This window comes from Arvicanthis niloticus, chromosome 16 (assembly GCF_011762505.2).
Source record: "Arvicanthis niloticus isolate mArvNil1 chromosome 16, mArvNil1.pat.X, whole genome shotgun sequence".
In the NCBI taxonomy this organism is placed as follows: Eukaryota; Metazoa; Chordata; class Mammalia; order Rodentia; family Muridae; genus Arvicanthis; species Arvicanthis niloticus.
In genome coordinates, this window is record NC_047673.1 from 47,300,595 (window position 1) to 47,322,210 (window position 21,616).

At 35.7% G+C, this 21,616-nt stretch overlaps 1 long non-coding RNA gene across 2 annotated transcripts in view; it reads left to right on the top strand.

Moving 5' to 3' along the window:
- LOC143434616 (uncharacterized) overlaps positions 1-21,616 on the top strand; it is a 175,162-nt gene that overhangs the window by 88,071 nt on the left and 65,475 nt on the right. The window contains exon 3 of one of the 2 annotated variants that reach the window (XR_013104239.1): positions 7,017-8,042. The exons of the other annotated variant lie outside the window; for it this stretch is intronic. This is a non-coding gene — a long non-coding RNA (uncharacterized LOC143434616). Of the gene's footprint in view, positions 1-7,016; positions 8,043-21,616 lie in introns of those variants that run through there. 2 annotated transcript variants of the gene reach the window in all.

Below are 21,616 nucleotides of genomic sequence, written 5' to 3' on the forward strand. Positions count from 1 at the left end.
CTAGAGGTTTGAGCTTATAAACTAACGCTTGCATAAAAGCCACTTAACCCACTGAGGCATTTCCCTGGCCATGTTTTTTCAACATTTAAAACAGTGAGTATCTAGAACTAAGCAAGACTGTGAAACATTTAAAAGAATCAGCGAGACGGTACCCTTCATAGGACAGGTTAGTGTCTGCCATGTGTGAATTTAGGTCACAGCTTTTCCTCCATAAAACCTGATAAGACTATGTTAAAAATAATAAGCATTGTTTTACAAATGATAACAGTATTCACATAGCCACATGGAAACCTGGAGTTTTTCTTGACTATTTGACATTTTAAAAAATAATATATGTTCTGTTAAATTAACCCCAATTAGCCTTATGCCATTTTCATATTATCTCAGGACCTCATCGTCACTATTTCTCCTCTGGAGTTTAAGGAGATGAATTCAAATTTATTTCATAGATCTCTGTCTTATTTCTGCTGAAACTCATCTTTTAAAAAGAGTCATTTATTTTTCTGTGATTTGAATCAAGTAATATTACTCTGCTTCATTGCCTCTTATCATTTTCAGATTGACATATATCTTTCAGATTCTTGAAGACTATGTCAACCTTCTCATTCCATACTGCAGAACCTGATACCTTATCTGTTTCAAACTATTTCAGAATTCCCAGAATGCAATGATGTGTATCACTTCTGTAGGTTTGTCTTGTGACATAGAATGACCTTTCTTTTTTGGCCCTCCACTTCATATCTCCAAAGACTTGAATCAAATGTCTTCTTCGATAACTCTCCACAGAGTTCAAACTTGGTGCAGATTTGCTCCTAGATGCTTTCTCAAAGTTCTATGATTCTTTCTCAGGCTTCATCAGATTCAACTGGAATGACCTGTTCATATGTATTCCTTTTTATTTTTCTCAGTTGCTATAAGACTCTTCAAAACTTGGCTTTTACACAATTCAATCATCTTTGAATCCTTAGCAGTGGCCCAGTTCAAGAATAAGTGGTATTGACAGTGTCCCTTCAAAATTTCTATCTTCAAATTTATTCTCCAATGTGATGTAAATGAAGGTGAGATCTTTAAGAATTTATTAGAACACTGGTGTGTAGTCCTTATAAATGGGATTAGTATCTGTAAAGAGGCTTCAGAAATCCCCCTTTCCCTTCACTATGTGACACTGTGGCCATTAGTTTTAACAATCAATTTGACATAGTTTTGAATCATCTAAGAAAGGAGTCTCAATGAAGGATTGCCTAGACTTGATTGGACAGTTGGCATAACTGTGTGGTATTATTTTGGTTATATTAATTGTAGTGGGAAGTCCTGCCCAATGAGGGTAGCACCATTCCCAAGGAAGGAAGGATTCTGAATTGTGTGAGAGTGGAGGAAGCAAGTTTAACATTAACATATATTCATTAATTCTTTGCCTTCTGCTCTTGACTGTGTATATAATATTGGATACAATGTTACCCATTGGATACAATTAGATACACCTTGACTTACATGCAATGATAGACTGTAACCTGAAACAGTTTGCCAAAGTAACCCCTTTCTTCCTCTTTTAAATTCCTTTTGTCAGAGTTGTAAATGTCACTTTTATTTCCTTAGATGATGGGACAAGATGAGATTATTATTCAAGCTGTGTGAATACATGGCTTGGGCTGAGCCCAGATCATTTCCTTATTAGTCTGAACTATCCCTAAGCCTAGGCCTAGAAGTGTCTAGCCTCCTTATAATCTAATCTTCAAAGCTGACTGATTCAATGTGGCTTCTCTCCGCTTCTGTCTGAATTGCTCTGCTTAGCTTCATACTACTTTTGGAAATATTTTCTAATCTGCTTTCTTCTCATTCTCTGGCTCCCTATGTCTTCACCTGTGTTAGACTGTTCTCTTAGAAACCTGTGTCTGTAAACTTTATAAAACTTCTCTCTCTCTCTCTCTCTCTCTCTCTCTCTCTCTCTCTCTCTCTCTCTCTCCCCTCTTAAATGCCTCTCCTGTAGCATTATCATGTGAGTTGGGCATATCCTATCTTTGATTTATTCTGTCAAATATTTCTCTGATTCGTCATTTTGTCTGCCCCTCAAGTAGATGTCACTTTCAAACATGGCTGCTTCTTTCTATAAACTAACCTTACTTACCTTCATTATTGGGGTTAAAAATGTGTGAACTAAGGATGAGTCTATATTCCAGCCAGATCACACTGTAATCCAGGGTGTGTCTGCATTCCAGCCAGACCATATGGACATAAAGGTCTTTGGATATGATCCCTTGCCAAAGCAGCCATGTTCCTGGATTAAAATTTCTCAACAAGAGTTTTATTACAGCAAGAGAAAAATTAAACTAAGTTAATAGTCATTGTTCAGCAGAAGTTTGCCCTCACTAAATATTGAATCTCATAGAGCCTTAATCTTGTACTTGTCAGTGTCTAGAACTGTAAGCAATAATTTCTTTGTTTCTCAGTCAACCAGTAATTTTCTAAAGCAGAATGAAAAGACTAAGTTTATAATTAAGGTTAATAAAGTCAATAATTGTTAGGTTAATGATTAATAAAAATATTCTCAAATATACTTGAAAAATATTCCTTACATGAATCTTTTGTCTCTTTTCTTACTAGAACTTCTTATTTCAGTTTTCAGTATTACAAAGAAATCTTTTGTACCATAGCATAAAGATATTATATTGCATATAATAATATTATATTTAAGTATATAATATAATTATTATACATTATATTATTATACATGTATATATTATATACATTATATTATAATAATATATTATTTACATTATATTATATATAATTACATATAATATATAATTACATTGGTAATTATAATATACATATACAATATATATTAATATATGCATATTATTTTGTAATTACATATATATGTATATGTACATGTATGTAATTACATTATATATGTAATATAATTATATTATAACAATACTAACATTTTTCTTTTAATAGGTGTTTCTATTTTCATTGGAAAAATACATATGTGTACACCATACTGATTCTTCTGCCTCTGTCATGAATACACTAGACCATATGTTGTAAAACAGTGCCAATTGTAGGTTGCATTCTTTATTAACACTTTCTATAATTTACTTTGGCAGTAAAGTTTCTTTTTATCACTAATTCATATTACATTCATTTATTTCATTCATGAAATGTTACTTCACTGCTCTGAGATTTGAATACTTCAGCTGAACTTTTTAGTATTTTCTGCATATATCTCAAGTTCTACCATTTATGAATGTACAACAGAAATTATATTCAAGTGAATTAGGTAATTAGTGTTAGTAGAAGGTATATTTTAAATATCTTCATGATAAAGGACTCAGTGAGTGGTTGATAACATTTTAGTAATTGATTACATGTTCTTTATTTATAATTGACTATTAATATATTTGTGGAAATATTAAACACAAGTAAATTTGGATACTGTCATTAAAATATCATGTCTTATGTCATAGGTGCTTGCTGATATCCACAATATTTTTTAGTGTATACAGTATGCTTTTTTTTCTGGTATCTGCCTATATGCTTGACTAGAATTCTTTGATGTTAGGGCTTTAACCTGTAAGTCTTTAGAATAAAAGATTTAAGCATTTGAATTCTAGGTACATAGTAACTGAATTGGGTTGATGGTTTAGTTTTATTCTAGCAGGAAATCTCAGATAAGTTACTAAATTTCAAAGCCTTGGTTTTTTTAATTCTTAAAGTAGAGGTAAAAATGGGGTTTTATTTATAGGATAACTGAAAAAGTTAAAAGATGTTGAGCATCTAAGATACTAAACATACATATAATTGTGCTGACATCATCATGTGTACTAGGTAAGACTGCTATAACTGAGTGACAGCCTTAGCCTTTATCCTTTTGAGAGAGGATCATCCTGAGTGATCACATTGGCCTTGAGCTCACTCTGTTTTACAGGCTAGTCCTAAGCTTCCTTGAACTCACTCTGTGGTACAAGGTAGTCCTAAACTTTCTTGAGTTCACTCTGTTGTACAGGCTAGTCCTAAACTTGCCATCCTCCTGTTTTCATTGCCCACATACTGTGATTTTAGGTGTGCACTACCCACCATGCCAGGCTAATAAATAATATTTTTTATTTTAAAAATTAAGTTCAAACATACAGATTTATCTATATAGTTATATATTTAGGTATGTCAAATGAATTACCAAAGTTTTCTGGTTAATGAAGAAATGACCTTAGAAATATCCAGATTATCTGGTAATTATGTATATCTTCTCATTCTTCTATTCCTTTGTACTCTGCTGATTTCTGGGGACTTGGGACTATGTAATATTTCATCTACTTATATGTGTCTATAAAGCTCAGAGAACTGAAAAATTCATCCCATTACACCCAGTTTCTTTGTCTATAATGGGGGCCATAAAGTAATTCTTTCCGTACCATTTGTACAAGTTTTATTTGAAACTGTCTTGAATTTGAGTTTATTCATTTTCTCAGAAATGTCACCAACATTTGAGTAGCCTTGATTTGTTTTACAGTTTTTATAAAGTCTTTTAATTGAAAATTGTTCATACTTTTTTCTCAAAACATCCTAGATATAACTAGCCCAAATTTCTATTTATGTTTGTATGATGTAAAGTTTATCATTAGAGTTTCCAAGATTGGGGACAGTGTCTGTTGTAACCTCTCAACAGGACTTGAAAGTAATACTCTGTCATAAATCAGAAGGACATTTTTATATTTGTCTGAATGTTTCTTCTAATGATAATGATTCTTTTGGCTCATTTATAACCATAGATCTTTCTAGAGTAAGAAAAATGATTCTAGAGGGAGAACTATTAATAAATAAATCAGCTTTTGTGCTTGTGTAAGAAACTAATTCCAATTTATTCATTCATTTCTTTCTTTCTTTTTTCATTATTTGAAATACTATGTAAATGGGGAAACAGTGCCAAGGAATTATTAGTAATAGTTATTTCCTAATTGCAATGAGAAGCATCCTGTATGTTTAAATAAATATTGTTAACTATGACCTCTTGCTGGGCCAAGACTGATAAGTCAATTGTTTGACCTATATGAAGTCCACACAGTATACACAGTGAGGAGTGCAACAGGAAAACAGGACACAATAAATCAGGAATTAGAGCACTGATTGTTGCAGCTAATTACATCAGGCTTCTGCTTAATTTCTCACTCTGTCATTCTAACCTGATTTTCTTGCCAACAGACTTTGCAAATTGCTGGTGTCACGTACATTCAGCAAATAATAATCCTTAGTTACTGTGACTGACAAATGAATGAGCAGGAGGAGATAGTTTATTATGCAAGGATGAAGCGAGACATTCACCAGATACCTGCCTGGATGCTTTTATAATTTAGTTACCTAGATGGGCTGCCTGATGCCTTTCTCCAAGGGCATAGACTTTGGCATCAAGACAACATAATCAGATCTGTGGTTTGGCTTGATAATGCTGAGCATGAAGAAGGAATGGTACTGGATGAGGAAGAGAGGGGACGGTCTTTGCTTGGACAAAGAAAGAGATGAAGTAGTAACTTAGCTCTTTAAGTCATATCTGAGTGTAATGCATTTAGTGTGAGAGAGATTAGTCAGCACATTGTGGAGTCCTAATCTTGGGTACACATGGTGAGCTAACTCGTATCTTTAGCCCATTATGACTTGATTATTGAAACTGAAAACTATGTGTATTAAGACATGATGATAAGAATGAGATGCTCTTATTAAAAATAATTATTCCCATATTATTCTTTTGCACGTGGATAATACACATCAGTTCATCTCATTACAATGCTAGTCTTGAAAATTTTTTATGGCCTTGGATCAATTTTCCTTTTGTTATTTTATGAAACTTACATGATTTCCATACTTTAAACAATTTTACTATATTTAGGAGATAGAACATGGAAATTTTAGTTGAAGACAAATTTGCATTTGTGTTATTTACTACATTTTTATATTCTGATAACATTTTATTTTTTATTTTGAAATACTTTCAGTAAAAATTCACATAGAAAGTCAGCATTCAATTATAAAAAAAGACTAGTCATTCATATTCTATTGTAGAATACATGTAATATTAGACATATAATTTTAGCTACAGTCTAAGTCCTGTATGTTATGTTAGATGTGAAAATATAAGATACTTGACACATATAAGACTGCCAAGAACATTTTCTACCTCTTTGTATTGCCTCAAGAATAGATAACCCTAAAATATGTAATATACATATATAAAAATTTACAATGAAATCTACTTTTTTGTACCTTTTATGTTTGCTAATAAAAAAATTATACAATGAACAAGTAAGTCAAGATCTAGCTATAGGCTTACCCAGGCTATTCACTGCTTCTTTGGTGTTTAATAAAAATTCTATTAGCCTAATCATCTGAAAGTAACACCTTGGCAATTTGTGAAAAATACAACTATTTCATGGTACAAAATCAAATTTACTTCATTCTTTCACTTGTCATGATTTCTGGTTTGAGGTGTTGTTTTGGGTTGTTTTTTTTCTTTGTTTTTATTTTTCCACTTCTTTGCCTTGGTGTTTGCTTTTTATTCAGGGAAAGAAAAATGTTGTAAGAACCAAAAAAGAACTATTTTTATATTAAAATGATGTGACAGACTATAGTGCTCATTTTGGACTCACTGTTCTACTTGGTAAAGCAAAGGCAAGATTTAACTATGTAATTAAATGTGTGGATACCACCTAGTATTCAGTGATGAAGGCTGGAATACCTGCTAATAAAGAGTCCAAAAACTGGTCCAAAGTCCATAACATGAGCAGAGTCTTCCCAGCACTGCTTCTGACAGACACTTCAGAGACAATAGGAGATTGTATTTCTCTGTTTTTAAATAAATACCTAGTTATAATCTGTGTAAAATTCTTCCAGTCTCATACTAGCTTTTCAAAAGTTCCTAATGTATTTTTGTTTGTTTGTTTTACCCATGTTTCCCAGAGTATTATACAAATAAATATTAAGTATCCATTGTCCATGCTTCTTATGCTATTGTGTGTCCCTTGCAGAGGGAAAAATGCTGAAATAGAAGTGGGTCAAAGAACTTCCAAGCATTAAGAAGAAATCTGAGAACCATATAACAAGCTGGTACAACCACTCTGGAAATCAGTCTGGAGGTTCTTCAGAAAATTGGGCATAGTACAACCTGAGGACCCAGCCATACCACTCTTGGGCATACACCGAAAAGATGCTCCAACATGTAATAAGGACACATAATCCACTATGTTCATAGCAGCCTTATTTATAATAGCCAAAAGCTGCAAAGAACCCAAATGTCCTCCAACAGAGGAATGGATACAGAAAATGTGGTACATTTACATTTAATAGCTAAGTACTTAGCTATTAAAAACAATGAATTCATGAAATTCTTAGGCAAATGGATAGAATTAGAAAATACCATCCTGAGTGTGGTAACCCAATCACAAGAGAACACATATGATATGCACTCACTGATAAGTGGATGTTAGCGCAAGCACATGAAGCTCAAGAAGAAGGAAGGCCAAAGTTTAGATGCTTCAGTCCTTCTTAGAAGGGGGAACAAAATACCCATGGGAGGATATATGGAGAAAACGTGTGGAGCAGAGATTGAAGAAAAGGCTCTCTAGAGACTGTCCCACCTGGGGATTCATCTTATATACAGACAGAAAACCTAGACACTACTTTGGATGCCAAGAAGTGCTTGCTGACAGGAGCCTGTTATAGCTGTCTCCTAAGAGGCTCTGCCAGGGCCTGACAAATACAGAAGCGGGTGCTCGCAGCCAAGCATTGCACTGAGCATGGGGATCCAATGGAGGAATTAGAGAAAGGACTGAAGGCGCTGAAGGGATTCATAACCTATAGGAAGAATAACAGTATCAACCAACCAGACCCTGCCCCCCCCCAGAGGTCCCAGGGACTAAACCACCAACAAAAGAGTACACATGGAGGGACCCATGGCTCCAGCCACATATGTAGCAAAGAATGACCTTGTTGGACAGCAATAAGAGGAGAGGCCCTTGGTCCTGTGAAGGCTCTGATGCCCCAGTGTAGGTGAATGCCAGGCGGGTAAGGTGGGAGTGGGTAGGTGGGAGGGGGAGTACTCTCACAGAATCAGGGGGAGGGAGGATGGGATAGGGGCTTTCCAGAGGGCAAACCTAGAGAGGGGATAACATTTGAAATGTAAATAAATAAAATATTTTTTTAAAAAGACTGTAACCTCTGAGGTGAAAGAAACACTTTCTCAATCTTTATACAGCCATAGAATCTTCAGTAAGAATTTTTAAAGAAAAAAGTATAGATGTAAACACAGGCATTAAGGGACAATTACTTAGGAGCAAGAAAGTGAACATAGGTGCAGGGGCTTGGGCTTCTCAAGAGAGAGTCCTAGTGCTGAAGTGTTTTAAAAACATCTATATACAGAATTGTGGTGGCTTCTGAAATTACATCATTGAAAGCTTTGGAAAGTCTAAGCAATCCTCCAGCTTACTTAGTCCTGTCCAAGAAACATTTCTTTCTTTAAGACATGAGCTCATAACCTTGTTTCTGAGATGATGCACTGAGAATTACAGGTTGACAAGCTGGAAACGTAATTCAAGGTCAAATAGATCTTAACTATAATAGGTAAGTTGCAAGGAAGCTCAGACACATCGCTTGACTTGAAGGAAGGTTCACAATCCTGCCTCTGGTGTCAGAGTCCCAGAATTTAGCAGTTTATAGATGAGAAAGGAGTGAGGCAAAGCTCACAGGTCACGTAAGCTTTGGCCTTAAGCACAATTTATTGGTATTTTGCTATTTTATTTGACATATTCCTGTAAAAAATTATTGTGTCAATGTACAGTCCTTGTAGCTATTTTTTTATTAGTTGTGCTGAAATTCTTGACTCTTAACAAGTGACAATCTTTATCCAGGAGTGGAAGTGAGGGATTCCTTTTCATTTGCATGCCCCATAATTATTTAGCTTGCATCATGGTTCAATTACGTATTAATAGCCAATCTAAGGCACAATGTTTATATATTTATAAATTATATATTAGATTTATCGTTTTTTCTAAACATTATGCCTTAAAACTTAGATATGTTAATATATGAAAATGCAGATTTTTATCTGCTATATTATTTTAAATTTTGCAAATATATAAAAATTTGCTTACTTGTTTATACTAATGAATATTTAGGAGTATTCTAGACAATGTCATGATAGTTTTGTAATAAACACCTTAAATACATGTCATTATTCATATATGTATATGTAATATGATATATATTACCTTCAGCTCTACTGGGTATTTCTAGATACCTATGTACTACAAGTAAATATGTAAATAAAAGTACTTTCTAGGGCAGCCATGGTGGTAAATACTTGTAATCTTAGCACTTGGCAGGTAGAGGAAGTAGGATCATATATCATGGTCACCTTCATACAGCAAGTTTGAGGCCAGCCTAAATGATATGAAATTCTGCAAACATAATTTTTAAAAATTAATAAATAAGAGTAAAACTATTCTTTATATAATCTTGCAAATAATCATTTGGTTTCAGCTTCTTTGTCACATGTCTAATGGAGTGAGAAGCATTATGACATAGTGGTTGGTATTTGTATTTTCCCTCATTATCAAAATTTAATTGTTAATATTAAACATTTGTATTCACATCTCCATTGTTTGCTCATTACACTTTACCACTGATATAAGCATTATCAGTGGCTATAAACAATAATAGGTCTGCATCTATTGAGATGATGTTTCTGTGGCTTTCTTGCTATATATATGTCTTTCATTTTGGCTTGGTATTTAACTTTATAATATAATTTTTCTAAAAAGGATTTTAACTATCAGTAGAAATAGAGATAACACTTTTCTTGATCAATTCCTTCAGCAGAGTTGAGGTGTTCCTTATGTTTACAATCTGCCTTTCCTCATTGGTATCTGAAGTGATAATTTCTGGTTTCTTTGGAGACTTAGTTGCATCATATTATGTTTTTCTGGAAACTGTCTTAGGAGAGGATTTTGCTAACGTAGGCACATGGGAGGATGTTTTGGTGAGAGCAGACATATGGTGTTTTTCTGGAAGCTGCCTGGAAAAAGGGCACAAGATATATTGTTGGAGTGGACACATGAGAGGACACCAGATGCCTGGAAAGGGTGTAAATATAACCCAACAGACAGTGGATGACTCTGTGGCATTGGTTCGCCATGCCTTCTTCACTGATCATCATTTGTCATGACTTTGTAGAGAGAAAAGCACCAAAGAACCTTTTGTGATATTCTGGTGGCTTCTTGCAGCACTTCAGTGGACTTGGGAAGATTGGCAGAGCCTCTCAGTTTTTTTCTGGATCAAACTGCTGCTGTTGATTTGTGAATTGTGTTTGCAAGTGAATCTGAGCTACCACTGCAATTCGGGTGAACTGTTGGTGTTCTGATAACAAAAGGTTGGAACTGACCCAAAGAAATATTTCTAGATAGATCTATCCCTGTTTGTCTTATTAACTTTTTCTTTCTACTACTTCTGATGGGTGATGAGCTAGAAGGAAGGTTAAAATGTTTAAGCACCCTTATTAAAGTAAGTTTTGAAATACCTAGGCTTACTGGTATCAATACTGGGTGACTGTACTCAAGTTCTGGCAAAAAGAATGAGCCACTTTTCCCAGAGACTAATAGTATATGCCCAAGACTCGGTGAGGAAACAGAACCCATTCAATCAGTTAGCTATGGCAGAAGCATTAGAGTCCACACAATTATGATTTATTTTATAGTGAACTGTATTCTTTCCCAACATTTTATAGTATATATATATATATATATATATATATATATATATATATATGAATATATGTGTGTATGTGTATATATGTACATATATATATACACATATATGTATGTATATTCTCCTTCCTCTTTTATTTGAGAGATTGCTTTAATCATCTTTACCAATGTAGGCTTAGTAGTCACGAATTGCTTTAGGTTAGATTTTCTCTCATTTCTTATTATGGGATAAAATTGCTAGGATATATTAATATTGGTAGACATTTATTTTCTTTCATGACTTGAAACCCATCATTTCAGTCTAGCCAGAGCACGCTTGTTATAAATTTGATGAGTTTGCCTTTGTAGCTGACCTGGAGCTACCCTCCTGAAGATTTTAATTGTTCTGTATTTTATAAACTTCTTATTTTAAATGTAATGTGACATGTAATAGCTCTTTACTGTCTATATATGTTTTGGGTTCTAAATGCATTTTTACTTAGACATTTATATCTTTCATCAAGTTTAAAAATGTTTCTATTTATGATAAAATGTTTATAAGAATGTTTTCCATTATAAAAGTTTTTATGCCTTTTGTTTGAATTGAAGATTGTTATATTTCTAGTATCATTCTCCTGATTGTATCACTTATGTCTTGGAACTTATGTTCATAGTTTCTTTCTCTTTTTCTTTGTTACTATCTGAATAAAACTATTCATTAACCTTGTGGCAAAGCCCTGATTCTGTGCCCTTCACTTAATATAGGCCATTTGTAATGGTGTCTAATTTTATTTGTGTATTATACTTTTAATTCCAAAGAAATCTAGTGTTATGTAGGGGGGCGGGTCCTTTAGAATCTTTATTGTTTGCTACATCTAAATCTACGATTGTCTTCCTTACTTCATTCTTCTGTCTATTTGTATCCTTTATGAAGTTTTTAAGTTTTGATTTTTGAACTGGTAATATTGTTTATGGGGAAAAGTGCCTGTTACACAAAGTTGACAAACTGATTCAGATCTCCATGTAAATGTTTCATAGTATACAACTCTCTCCCCACAACTCACTCTCTCTCTCTCTCTCTCTCTCTCTCTCTCTCTCTCTCTCTCTCTCTCACACACACACACACACACACACATACACACAAATAAAATAAAATAAAATAAAAAAGTTGAACTTTTTGCCATGATCTGCATGGCTTTGGAACTGAAGAAACAACAGACAAATGTATACAAAAGCTGGGATCAGGTGGACCATGCACTCGATGGAAAAGTACCAACAGCGCATTTATAGGCAGTTGAATGAGAAGATAGAGCCAATAATTTCAGTAGGAGACTGTTGGGGTGGGGGAGCAACTTATCAATTTCAGTAGGAGACCATGAGGGGAGCAACTTAGCAAGTTCAGGCTTTAGTCACTCAGGAGGAGAAAGCTGTGGTTGATGTTTTGAGTGCATTGTCACCTGTAGTCAGAATAGGAGAAGGCTGTGACATTCACATGGGTCTAAGGCATTGGGGAACTTCATATGGTTGTGCTCATATTAACTATGTGCATGCAGCCCAGCCTTCATTTGCTCCCCATAACTTTTAAATGATTTTACCAGATATTTAATACTATATGTTTAGTTTCAGTTACTAGAAAAAAAAAAAAAAAAGAACTTTAGCAGGCATCATGGGTCCTTCTTTTTCTGTGTTTCTTTTTGATTCTATATTGTGATGTGTGCATATGTTGTTGAAGAATAAGTCTTACATTTTTGTATGAGTTTCTTCTTGGTGAGCAATAAGCCTTCTTATTTGGAGGGCTCAATTCCTAATATGACACTTCTAACATGTCTCTCCTTTTTGTCAAGACACACACACACACACACACACACACAAACACACAAATCCAATACTCACTGTGGCAGACACCACAGATAAATAACAACTACATACCCAGCAATAGTAGAAAAACAAGAAGAAAAAGCAATGTACATTACAAAGTGAAAACTCTATGAAGGAAAATAATATTAATAAAAATAACAAAAATGGGGAATAGGGTAAAGGATAGGAAGGAAAATAAGATGAGGGACTGTGTTGGGAAAATGGTAAGTTAAAACATAATAATATGAATATAAAAGTTAATAATAAAAGAAAAATTTCCAAAGTTTCTTCTTACTGAGGAGATAGAAACATGTGTTCCAAATCTTTGGCTCTAGAGATCTTCATAAATGAGTGGGCCAAGTTCAGTGTGTTTCTTCTCAGATCCAAACATGTGAAAGCAGACAAACAAACTCGGCAGAATGGAGGCTGAGCCCTGTTCTATCTGTAGAACCAAGGAGATGCAAGGTAGGACAATGCCCTGTCATGAGCTCTATGTATGGCCCAGGACACAGTGGCATGTGTGCTAGCTGCTCTCACTGTCTGGTGCTAAGTATCACTTGATTGCATACTCATGAACATCAGAAGCACTCTGCCAGTAGGAGTGAGCAATGTTCAAGTAACAGTTGCTGGGATGCACTGTCTAAGGTGTGGCTCTGTATATTTAATTGTTAATTGTGCATCAGCAAGAGCTAAACACTCTCTTATTTCTATGGCCCATCACAGGTCTCATATTTTGTAAATATTTATTCTTGGCTAAGGCAATATATAATATCTGATTGGCTTTAATAAAGACCTGACAGACAATAGCTGGGCAGGAAATTGAAAGCAAATCTTCTGGCCAGAAAAAAGGGACTCTGGGAGAAGAATCAGAGACAGGAGATTCGCCAGCAGACCCAGTGGTGGAGAGATAGACTAGAGTGAAGCAGAGAGGTAGAACTAGCTAGGTGGTAGGATGTAGGCCAGGATTAATTGAGAATGAATAATCAGGAGACTTCCCAGCAGAAGGTCTAAGTTTTGAAATGTTAAAAAAAAAAAGACTCCATGTCATTATTCATGTCACTGGTGGGCCCAAGAAAACTCCTGAAATAGGAGTGGAAAATATTCTACAACTGTCTGAGTCTCTGACTGCACATAAAAGGCAAGAAAATAAAAGTATGAAGGCTGGAGATACAGCTTTCATTGTAGAGGTTAGATCGCCGTTTACTCTTCCAAAGGACTTTTGTCTGATTCCCAGCAGCCATTTGGTAACTCATAATTTTCTTCTGCAACTCTAGTTCTCAGAAATCTGAAGCTTCTTCTAGCCTCCACAGGCACCAGGCGTGTGTGTGTGTGTGTGTGTGTGTGTGTGTGTGTGTCGCTTTTTTTTCTGTTCTGAGTTTTGCTTTTGTATTCACTGTCCCTCCCAGTCAACCTTCTCACAATCCTTCCCCCATCCCTGCATCCCTTTTCCTCTAAGCAGGTGGGATCACCCTGGGTATCCCCTGCCCCCGAGCCCCCACCCCATACATCAAGTCTCTGTGGGACTAGACATATCCTCTCCCACTGAGGCCAGACAAAGTAGCCCAGCTAGAACATATCCCATGGACAGACAACAGCTTATGAGACAGCTCCTGCTTCCGTTGTTTGGGAGCCACATGAAGTCCAAGCTGCATTTCTGCCACATCTGTGCATGGAGGCCTCGGTCCAGCCTGTGGATGCTGTTACATTGCTGGTTCAGACTCTGAAAGCCCCAAGGGTCCAGGCTAGTTGACTCTGTTAATCTTCCTGTAGCGTTCCTATTTCCCATTGGGCCCACAATCCTTCCTTCTATTCTTTCATATGCATCTCCAAGCTTCATCATCAGCATCTAAATCACCTGCTGGGTGGAACCTCTCAGAGGACAGCCATGCTAGACTTCTGTCTACAAGCCTAAGAGAATATCATGAATAGTGTCAGGGACTGGTGCTTGCCCATGGGATGAGTCTCAAGTTGGGCCTATTATTGGTTGGCCATTTTTTCAGTCTGTTCATCCCCAGTGCCTACATTTCTTGTAGACAGGACAGATTTGGGGCCAAAATTTTGTGGGTGGATTTGTGACTCTATAGTTCCATTGGGCTTCCTGCCTTGCTATAGGAGATGGCCTCTTCAGTTTTCATATTTCCAGTGCTGTGAGTCACAGCTAAGGTCATTCCCACTGATTCTTGGACACCTCACTTATCTCAGGTCTCTGTCTTATACTGGAGGTGCCCAGGACCTTCCCATCCTAGTCAGTTGCATTGAGAAATTTTAGTTTTAGGAGAATATTTTCCCATATACATAACAAATCTTCCTGTGCTCTTCTATGCCTTTGTTGTTTCCTTTCTAACACAACCTGCTTTTCCTCTATAATATTTTAAATCAATTTTAATACTCCTTTTTCTTTTATATTATCAGAATGCAGTGTTTCAGGTTCTAAACTGCATTTAAAGCATTGCCACTCAATACCTTACTCTATCCTGCCACTAGGGTTCTTTCTTAATAAGTCTATTTCAACTCTGATTTTGTTCCCTGTTTCACTTCTCCAGTAAATATGCAGATGTGCTTTTACATTTTCTGTGTCCCTATACTGAGTTTCTAGAGAGTGCCAGTTTAGTAACTCTATGCTTTATAATGCAACATGCTGATTGCCTAGTAATTTCATGTCAGTAATTTCGACAGTAATATTTCACTTCTGTGATTTTGAACTGTATAGCAACCTAATATTTTATTTCATTTTATTCTTTGCCTTCCCTTCTTTTTGTTTCTCTTTTGTGGGCTTCTAAATATGTTTTAATTTCCTCTTGTATTTGGAAAGTTCAAGTGTACTTTACATTATTTTAACTTTATTGAAGTGAGCTAATGTTTTATTTCCCCCAAATCCTTCCAACCACAAGATTTCTATATGCTCTGAAGTTTTTTTTTTTTTTTTTAAAAAAAGGCAAATTCCCATTGTCCTTCTTTTTCTTACTTTTCTCCTTCTCAAGAGTTCTTTGGTCATCTTCATCCACCAATGACTAATATTATGGACAACAGATTTATTCTTCTATGTGGATTGTTTCTGTTGGAAGTCTAGTAGCATGGGTACTTTAAATCTCTCCTCTTCGATTTTCACTTTGGCCACCAAGTGCCTCACTGGAATATTTCAAAGATGGAAGCACACACAAAAAACTCATCTTTGTACACATTGAAACCTTTTCTTGTTTTAGCTCTTAGAACCTTCTCTTGGCCATCCCTTATTTCCTTAGCTTTGTCCTTTGGGCATGTTTTAAATGTATTAATACTATGGTGTAAATCCTGATATTCCTCTAAAATTATACTTTGTAACCTGATAGCCTATGTTGTTGGTATTAATAAGGGCAGTTACAGAAGATGCAATCAAACCAGGAGGGTCTCACCTTCAAGAATAAAGACACAGTATCTTCTTGCATGTGAGGATAGACAAAGAGCACTGTCTATGAGAACATGCCCAGATGTTAAACCTCCTGAAACATTTGTTTTAGAGTTTTTAGCCTCCAGTCTACAAGGAAAAAAAGTGTGCTATTTATAATGTACCCAGTAATGTTTTTATTGGAGTTGAGTGGACTAAGACAATTACAGATAATTTTCTAGCTTTTGATTCTTTCTTTAACCTTCCAAAAGTTTATTTTATTATTTTCTATCATCGCCATGTGTCCTGTGAGCAAGAGAGGATGCAAAATGTGAGCACACCACATAACTGTGCCTGGAAGCCATTTTTTAAATTTTTATTTTTTTAAAAAAGTTTATATTTTACTTTCAGTTCACAAGTCTTATTTTACTCATGTAAATGTGTGTATAGTAGTTGCATAAATATTATTTTCAGAAATTGTAACCAGATTATATTGGCTTCCATTTTATAATCATAAGCAACTTATTTAGTTTAATTCCCTGGCTACTATTTGACAATGTGCTATTGTCATGATACTGGAGTATTAAAATACTGGATTCATTTTGCTGAGTATAGAGTCTATGGAAATTTGGACATGAATATGGCTATGGAGAGGAAAATATAGAAATTTCTCTGACTCAGTTCTTAGGGTAGGGAATCCATCCAGTAAGATGAGATTTCTTTGAACTGGTACAGAACACAAGATCATAGAAGAGCATTTGTATCTAGTCAATACTGAGAACATAAGAGAATTCACATCTCTGAGTGTGTTTTACTTTTCTGTGTATCAGTACACAGAGTAGTTTAACCTGAAATTTTAAAAATAATTGTGCTATACATGTATACACCCACTAGTCAGCAGACAATACAACAGACTTCTAAATATTCGTGTGTATCACTACATAAGACTTCAAAAAGAAGTTAACTTAAATTATGAAAAGCATAGGGTTTTTCAGCAGGGTATAGTATAATTCAAGTTGAATATATAACCACACTAAATAGGAACGTTATTTTGAAGCTGGTAGGTCTTCAGTTGTGTTCTTTATATCTTCTCCTTCAATAGACATCCTATTAAATTCATATTAAAAATGAACGTACTTCTAAATATTGAAGCAAGTTGTCTTTTTTGAGCACATCTATGTGTCAAGCCTCATTAAGTTCTTTAGGTTTATTTCCATCTTAATGAGTTTTTACTGTTTTTGTGTAACAAATGAAAAAATCAGCAGGGATAATGTACATGAAGGTATAATATAAGGCTGTACCAGAATATAATTCAAGACTTTGTTACAAACGTGTATTATACCTCCACTATTTTACATTGGGATTCTGTTTATGCAAACAAATACTTTAATGCTTTTTTGAAAGTCTTTAAAATATTTTTTAGTTTTAAAAATTATGATAGATTATATTGTTTCTTCATCTCTTCCTCTCTCAGTCACTCTTATGTGTGCAATCTCCCTTGATCTCTCTCATTTTCATTCCTCTTTGCTTTTATTGTTGTTACATCTATGTAAAATATACATATATGCTATGAGTACATACATACTTGAGAAAAATATATGCTTTGAATAGATAAAATGCAAACAAAAATTTAATTGCTATTGCATATTTAAGACTGAAGAGGTACAAAGTGTTCAGACTGTGTTCTCTGAGACAAATGTACAAGGCAGATGTAAGAATAGTAAAACAAATTTACCAAACGGGAATTTTAAAAAGCTCAAGTAGGAAGGCAGTGGTAATAAACAATTGGTAAATGGAGGGATTTGGAACATGTAATGTTAATAAGGAATGGATGCAGAAGGGGTCAAGATTAAAGGAGTAAATTACAGTGTGTTCAGTGGAATGGAAGCGTCTATTTCGCATGTAAGTGGAAATCTAAGGAATGTTCTGAAGAAATTCTGCCAAGCCCTTAGAGACCAACAAATTGGACCATGATTGGAGAAAGAGGCACGCCCTAAATTGTTTCAAGAAACACATAAATGTTATGTTTAAGGAATAAAAGTAGTAGCATGTATAGTGCACTCTTGAGAGCCCTAATGAGAGCCACTGGAAGAGTTCTTAAGTTGAAGCTACTTCTAGAGATGAACATGGACAATAATATTGTTGGTGGTGTGGGCCTTCATCCTAGAGATGCATATATTTAATGAATTTTTCTAAGGCAGTGGGAAATGTGAACAAGGTATCATATTGTGCATAGAAATACATCACATGACTAGAAATGCTACATGAAAATGAGTGTTTTCATTTGCGCTGATGTAAACATAAGACAGCATAATAATAAAAAACAGAGCTGAGTTGCCAAATGAGAACCCTGTTATCACATGATGTATGAGGATGGAAGTTCGTATGTACAGGAAGAAATTCTATAGCAAATAAGGAGCTGAAACACAGTGATCAAAAGACCCAGGTGCAGCCTACATGTAAACGGAACCGATGGCTACAGCCATCTAATAAAATCAAAGAAGGAAGAAACTAATAAATAGGAACCCACAAGACATTGCAGATGAGAGAAAGGATGGTCAATGATAGACATCAATTTGTCTGAATCTCTTCCTTTATTATTGCATATTTTATTTATTTACATTTTAGATGTCATCCCTTTCCCCCCATTTCCCCTCCCTAGAAATCCCCTATCCCATGCTCCCTCCTCCTTTTTGCCTTTATGCCATTTTGATTACATGTAAGTATTAAGGTCAGTTCTAAGGTTGAGGAACTAGCAATAAAATAGTTGCAAATAGTCAAGAAACAAGCAAGAAAATAAACACAAATAGTCAAAGAACAAGCAAGGCAATAAGCAAAGTTCCATGAACACTCCCAAGATCACTGTTTCTAAGGGCTTATCAGAATGACCAAAATATCTGAGCCCACTTTGCTGTCCTAGCCCAAAGTCCTTTTCATGTCTGAAGCCTACTTCCTTGTTCTAGTCTAAAATTTATATTCCTGCCTGAAATCACTTCTTTGTTCCAGCCTAAGATTTAGATTCCTGCCTGAAATTACTTTTTGTCCTAGCTGAATGCCAGATTCCTGCATGAAGCCCATTTTCTTGTCCTTGGCCAATGTCATATTTTTGCCAATCAGCCCCAAAAGGTCTCCCCGTCTCCCCCCCTTTTTTGCTTCAGAACAAGACTGACCCTCTCTTAGGTCATTCTGACAAGAATGCCTTCCTTAACCATCATGGACTATACATTATCAAATGCAATACACTTATGTCTTAGGTTGGTAAGGCTCTGTGCAGAATCATACCTGTCTTTGTTAAATTAATTATTGTTAAATTAATAACTCTATCTGGGGGTCCATTTTCAGTTTCAAGCCATGTACTTTGGTTCTTTAAATTCATAAGCTCATTATGCAAAGTTAAAACATCCAGAGATGTTAGAATTATGCCAAATACACTGCAAGTGTCTTTAAACTTTTTCTTAATTTTAATGACTACCCTTGTAAATTTTAGAACTAACATGAATCCAATGTATTCGTCATGACACTCGAAATGGCTCCTTACTCTTAAACTCTGAACCTCCTTTCAATAATTTGAATATGATTAAGTGCATCAACCTGTTGTTCCAAATGCCTATCTAAAACCTCTTGTGTATTCAACACATTTGTAACATTTTTTGCTAAATGATTTACAAATGTAGCTGTCTTAACTTCTGTGTCAAAGCAATTGCAGAAGCAATGGTGCTACCAATTAATGTAATTAAAGCTGTTATGCCAGCAATAATCAAGCCCAGTACCCTCTTGCTTGTGCTTAAAGCCTGACTCACTTCTTCCAGTACTTGCAAGCCTTTTTCAGAATACCAAGGTTCTGTGATATTCAGGGCAATAAAACAAAAGCTGGCTGATAGACCATAACAGACATGCCAGGTTTCAACATAACTAACACAATTTGAAAGTGTACAATCAATCCAACTTCCATTAAGTATTGTAGAAGAAACAAAATTAATTTTACCATGACAATTAAAAGAGCCTTAACACATGTGCTAACACTTGTTAGAAATCTAGATCCTGTCCCATCTTTATCTCTTGCTAACATTACATCATAGAGAACTGCAGTTAACTTCCAAATATGTCTCTGAAAATGTCCAGAACCAGCCTTCTAAATGAAGACTGTTATTTCCAATATTGGATTGATTTCTAGACCAGTCCATAATTGAGTCTGAATAGCTGGTCACCTTTAAGAAAAATACAAGAGACATTATAATTTCTCTTTTTGATTCTCTGTTCCACAAGGTCTAAAAACTTGAGGCAAGGCTGTTTGTCCCATCTGGGGTATAGTCAAGCAAAGGTGGGTCAGGGACATATGTCCAATACAGCTCCACAGTCACCCTTGTCAGGGAACTCAGCAACTTACCACAGCTTACCACAGGTCAGCATCCTTTTTGTCCTAGCATCAGAATGTCTCTCCCATTGCTCTGGCAGCCACCATGCTCCTTCAGCATCCAGCAGAAAAAACACAAACATGCCCTCTTCCCCATATTAAATACCTGATTGAGATCATGCCATATGCCAGTAAGTGTATCCTTCCCTTTCACCTATGCATAAATACGCCTAGTTGTATAGTGCCAAAGACACTCAGCAGAAAGCTCCTTGATATCCAATTTTTTTTTTTAAAAAAAAAAAGTAAAATAAAAAGAACATGATTAAATGAATTTGTAGTATACAGGGATATACCTCCCCCTTTTTTATTTTATGAAGATATTGCTTTAAAGTTCCATGAGCTCCTTTCATAGTCCCTTGTTCATGACAATTATAAGAAATCCCAGTAATATGGGTAATATTAATTTGGTGACAAAAAGTTTCAAATGCTTGACTGTGATTGCTAGTTCCATTATCTTTTTTTATATTATTATTGGATAATTTATTTATCTACATTTCAGATGTCATTCCCTTTCCACATTCCTCCACCCCAGAAACACCTTATCCCATCCCCCATCCTCCTGCTTCTATGAGGGTGTGCCCCCGTCCATCCACCCACTCCTGCCACCTAGCACTCGGGTTCCCCCACACTGGGGCATCCAGCCTTCACAGGACCAAGGCACTCCTCTCCCACTGATGCCCAACAAGGCCATCTTCCACTACATATACAGCTGGAGCCATGGATCCCTCCATGTGTGCTCCCAGGCTAGCTGTTTAGACCCTGGGAGCTCTGGTTGGTTGTTATTGTTGCTCTACTCATGGGGCCCACAAGCCTCTTTATTCCTTCAGTCTTCTCTCTAACTCCTGCATTGAAGAACCTGTGATCAGTTCAATGGTTAGCTGTGAGCATTTGCCTCTGTATATGTCATGTTCTGGCAGAGCCTCTCAGGCAACAGGCATATCAGGCTCCTGTCAGCATGCACTTTCTGACATCCACAAAAGTGTTTTCATTTGGTGATTGCACCTGGGATGGATCCCCAGGTGGGGCAGTCTCCAGATGGCCCCTCCTCTGGTCTCTCTTCACACATTGTCTCCATATTTGCTTCTGTGAGTATTTTGTTACTCCTTCCAAGAAGGACCAAAGTACACACTCTGGTCTTTCTGCTTCTTGAGCTTCATGTATTCTGTGAGTTATATCTTGGGTATTGTGAACTTTGGGTCTAATATCCACTTATCAGTGAGTGCATACCATGTGTGTTCTTTTGTGATTGGGTTA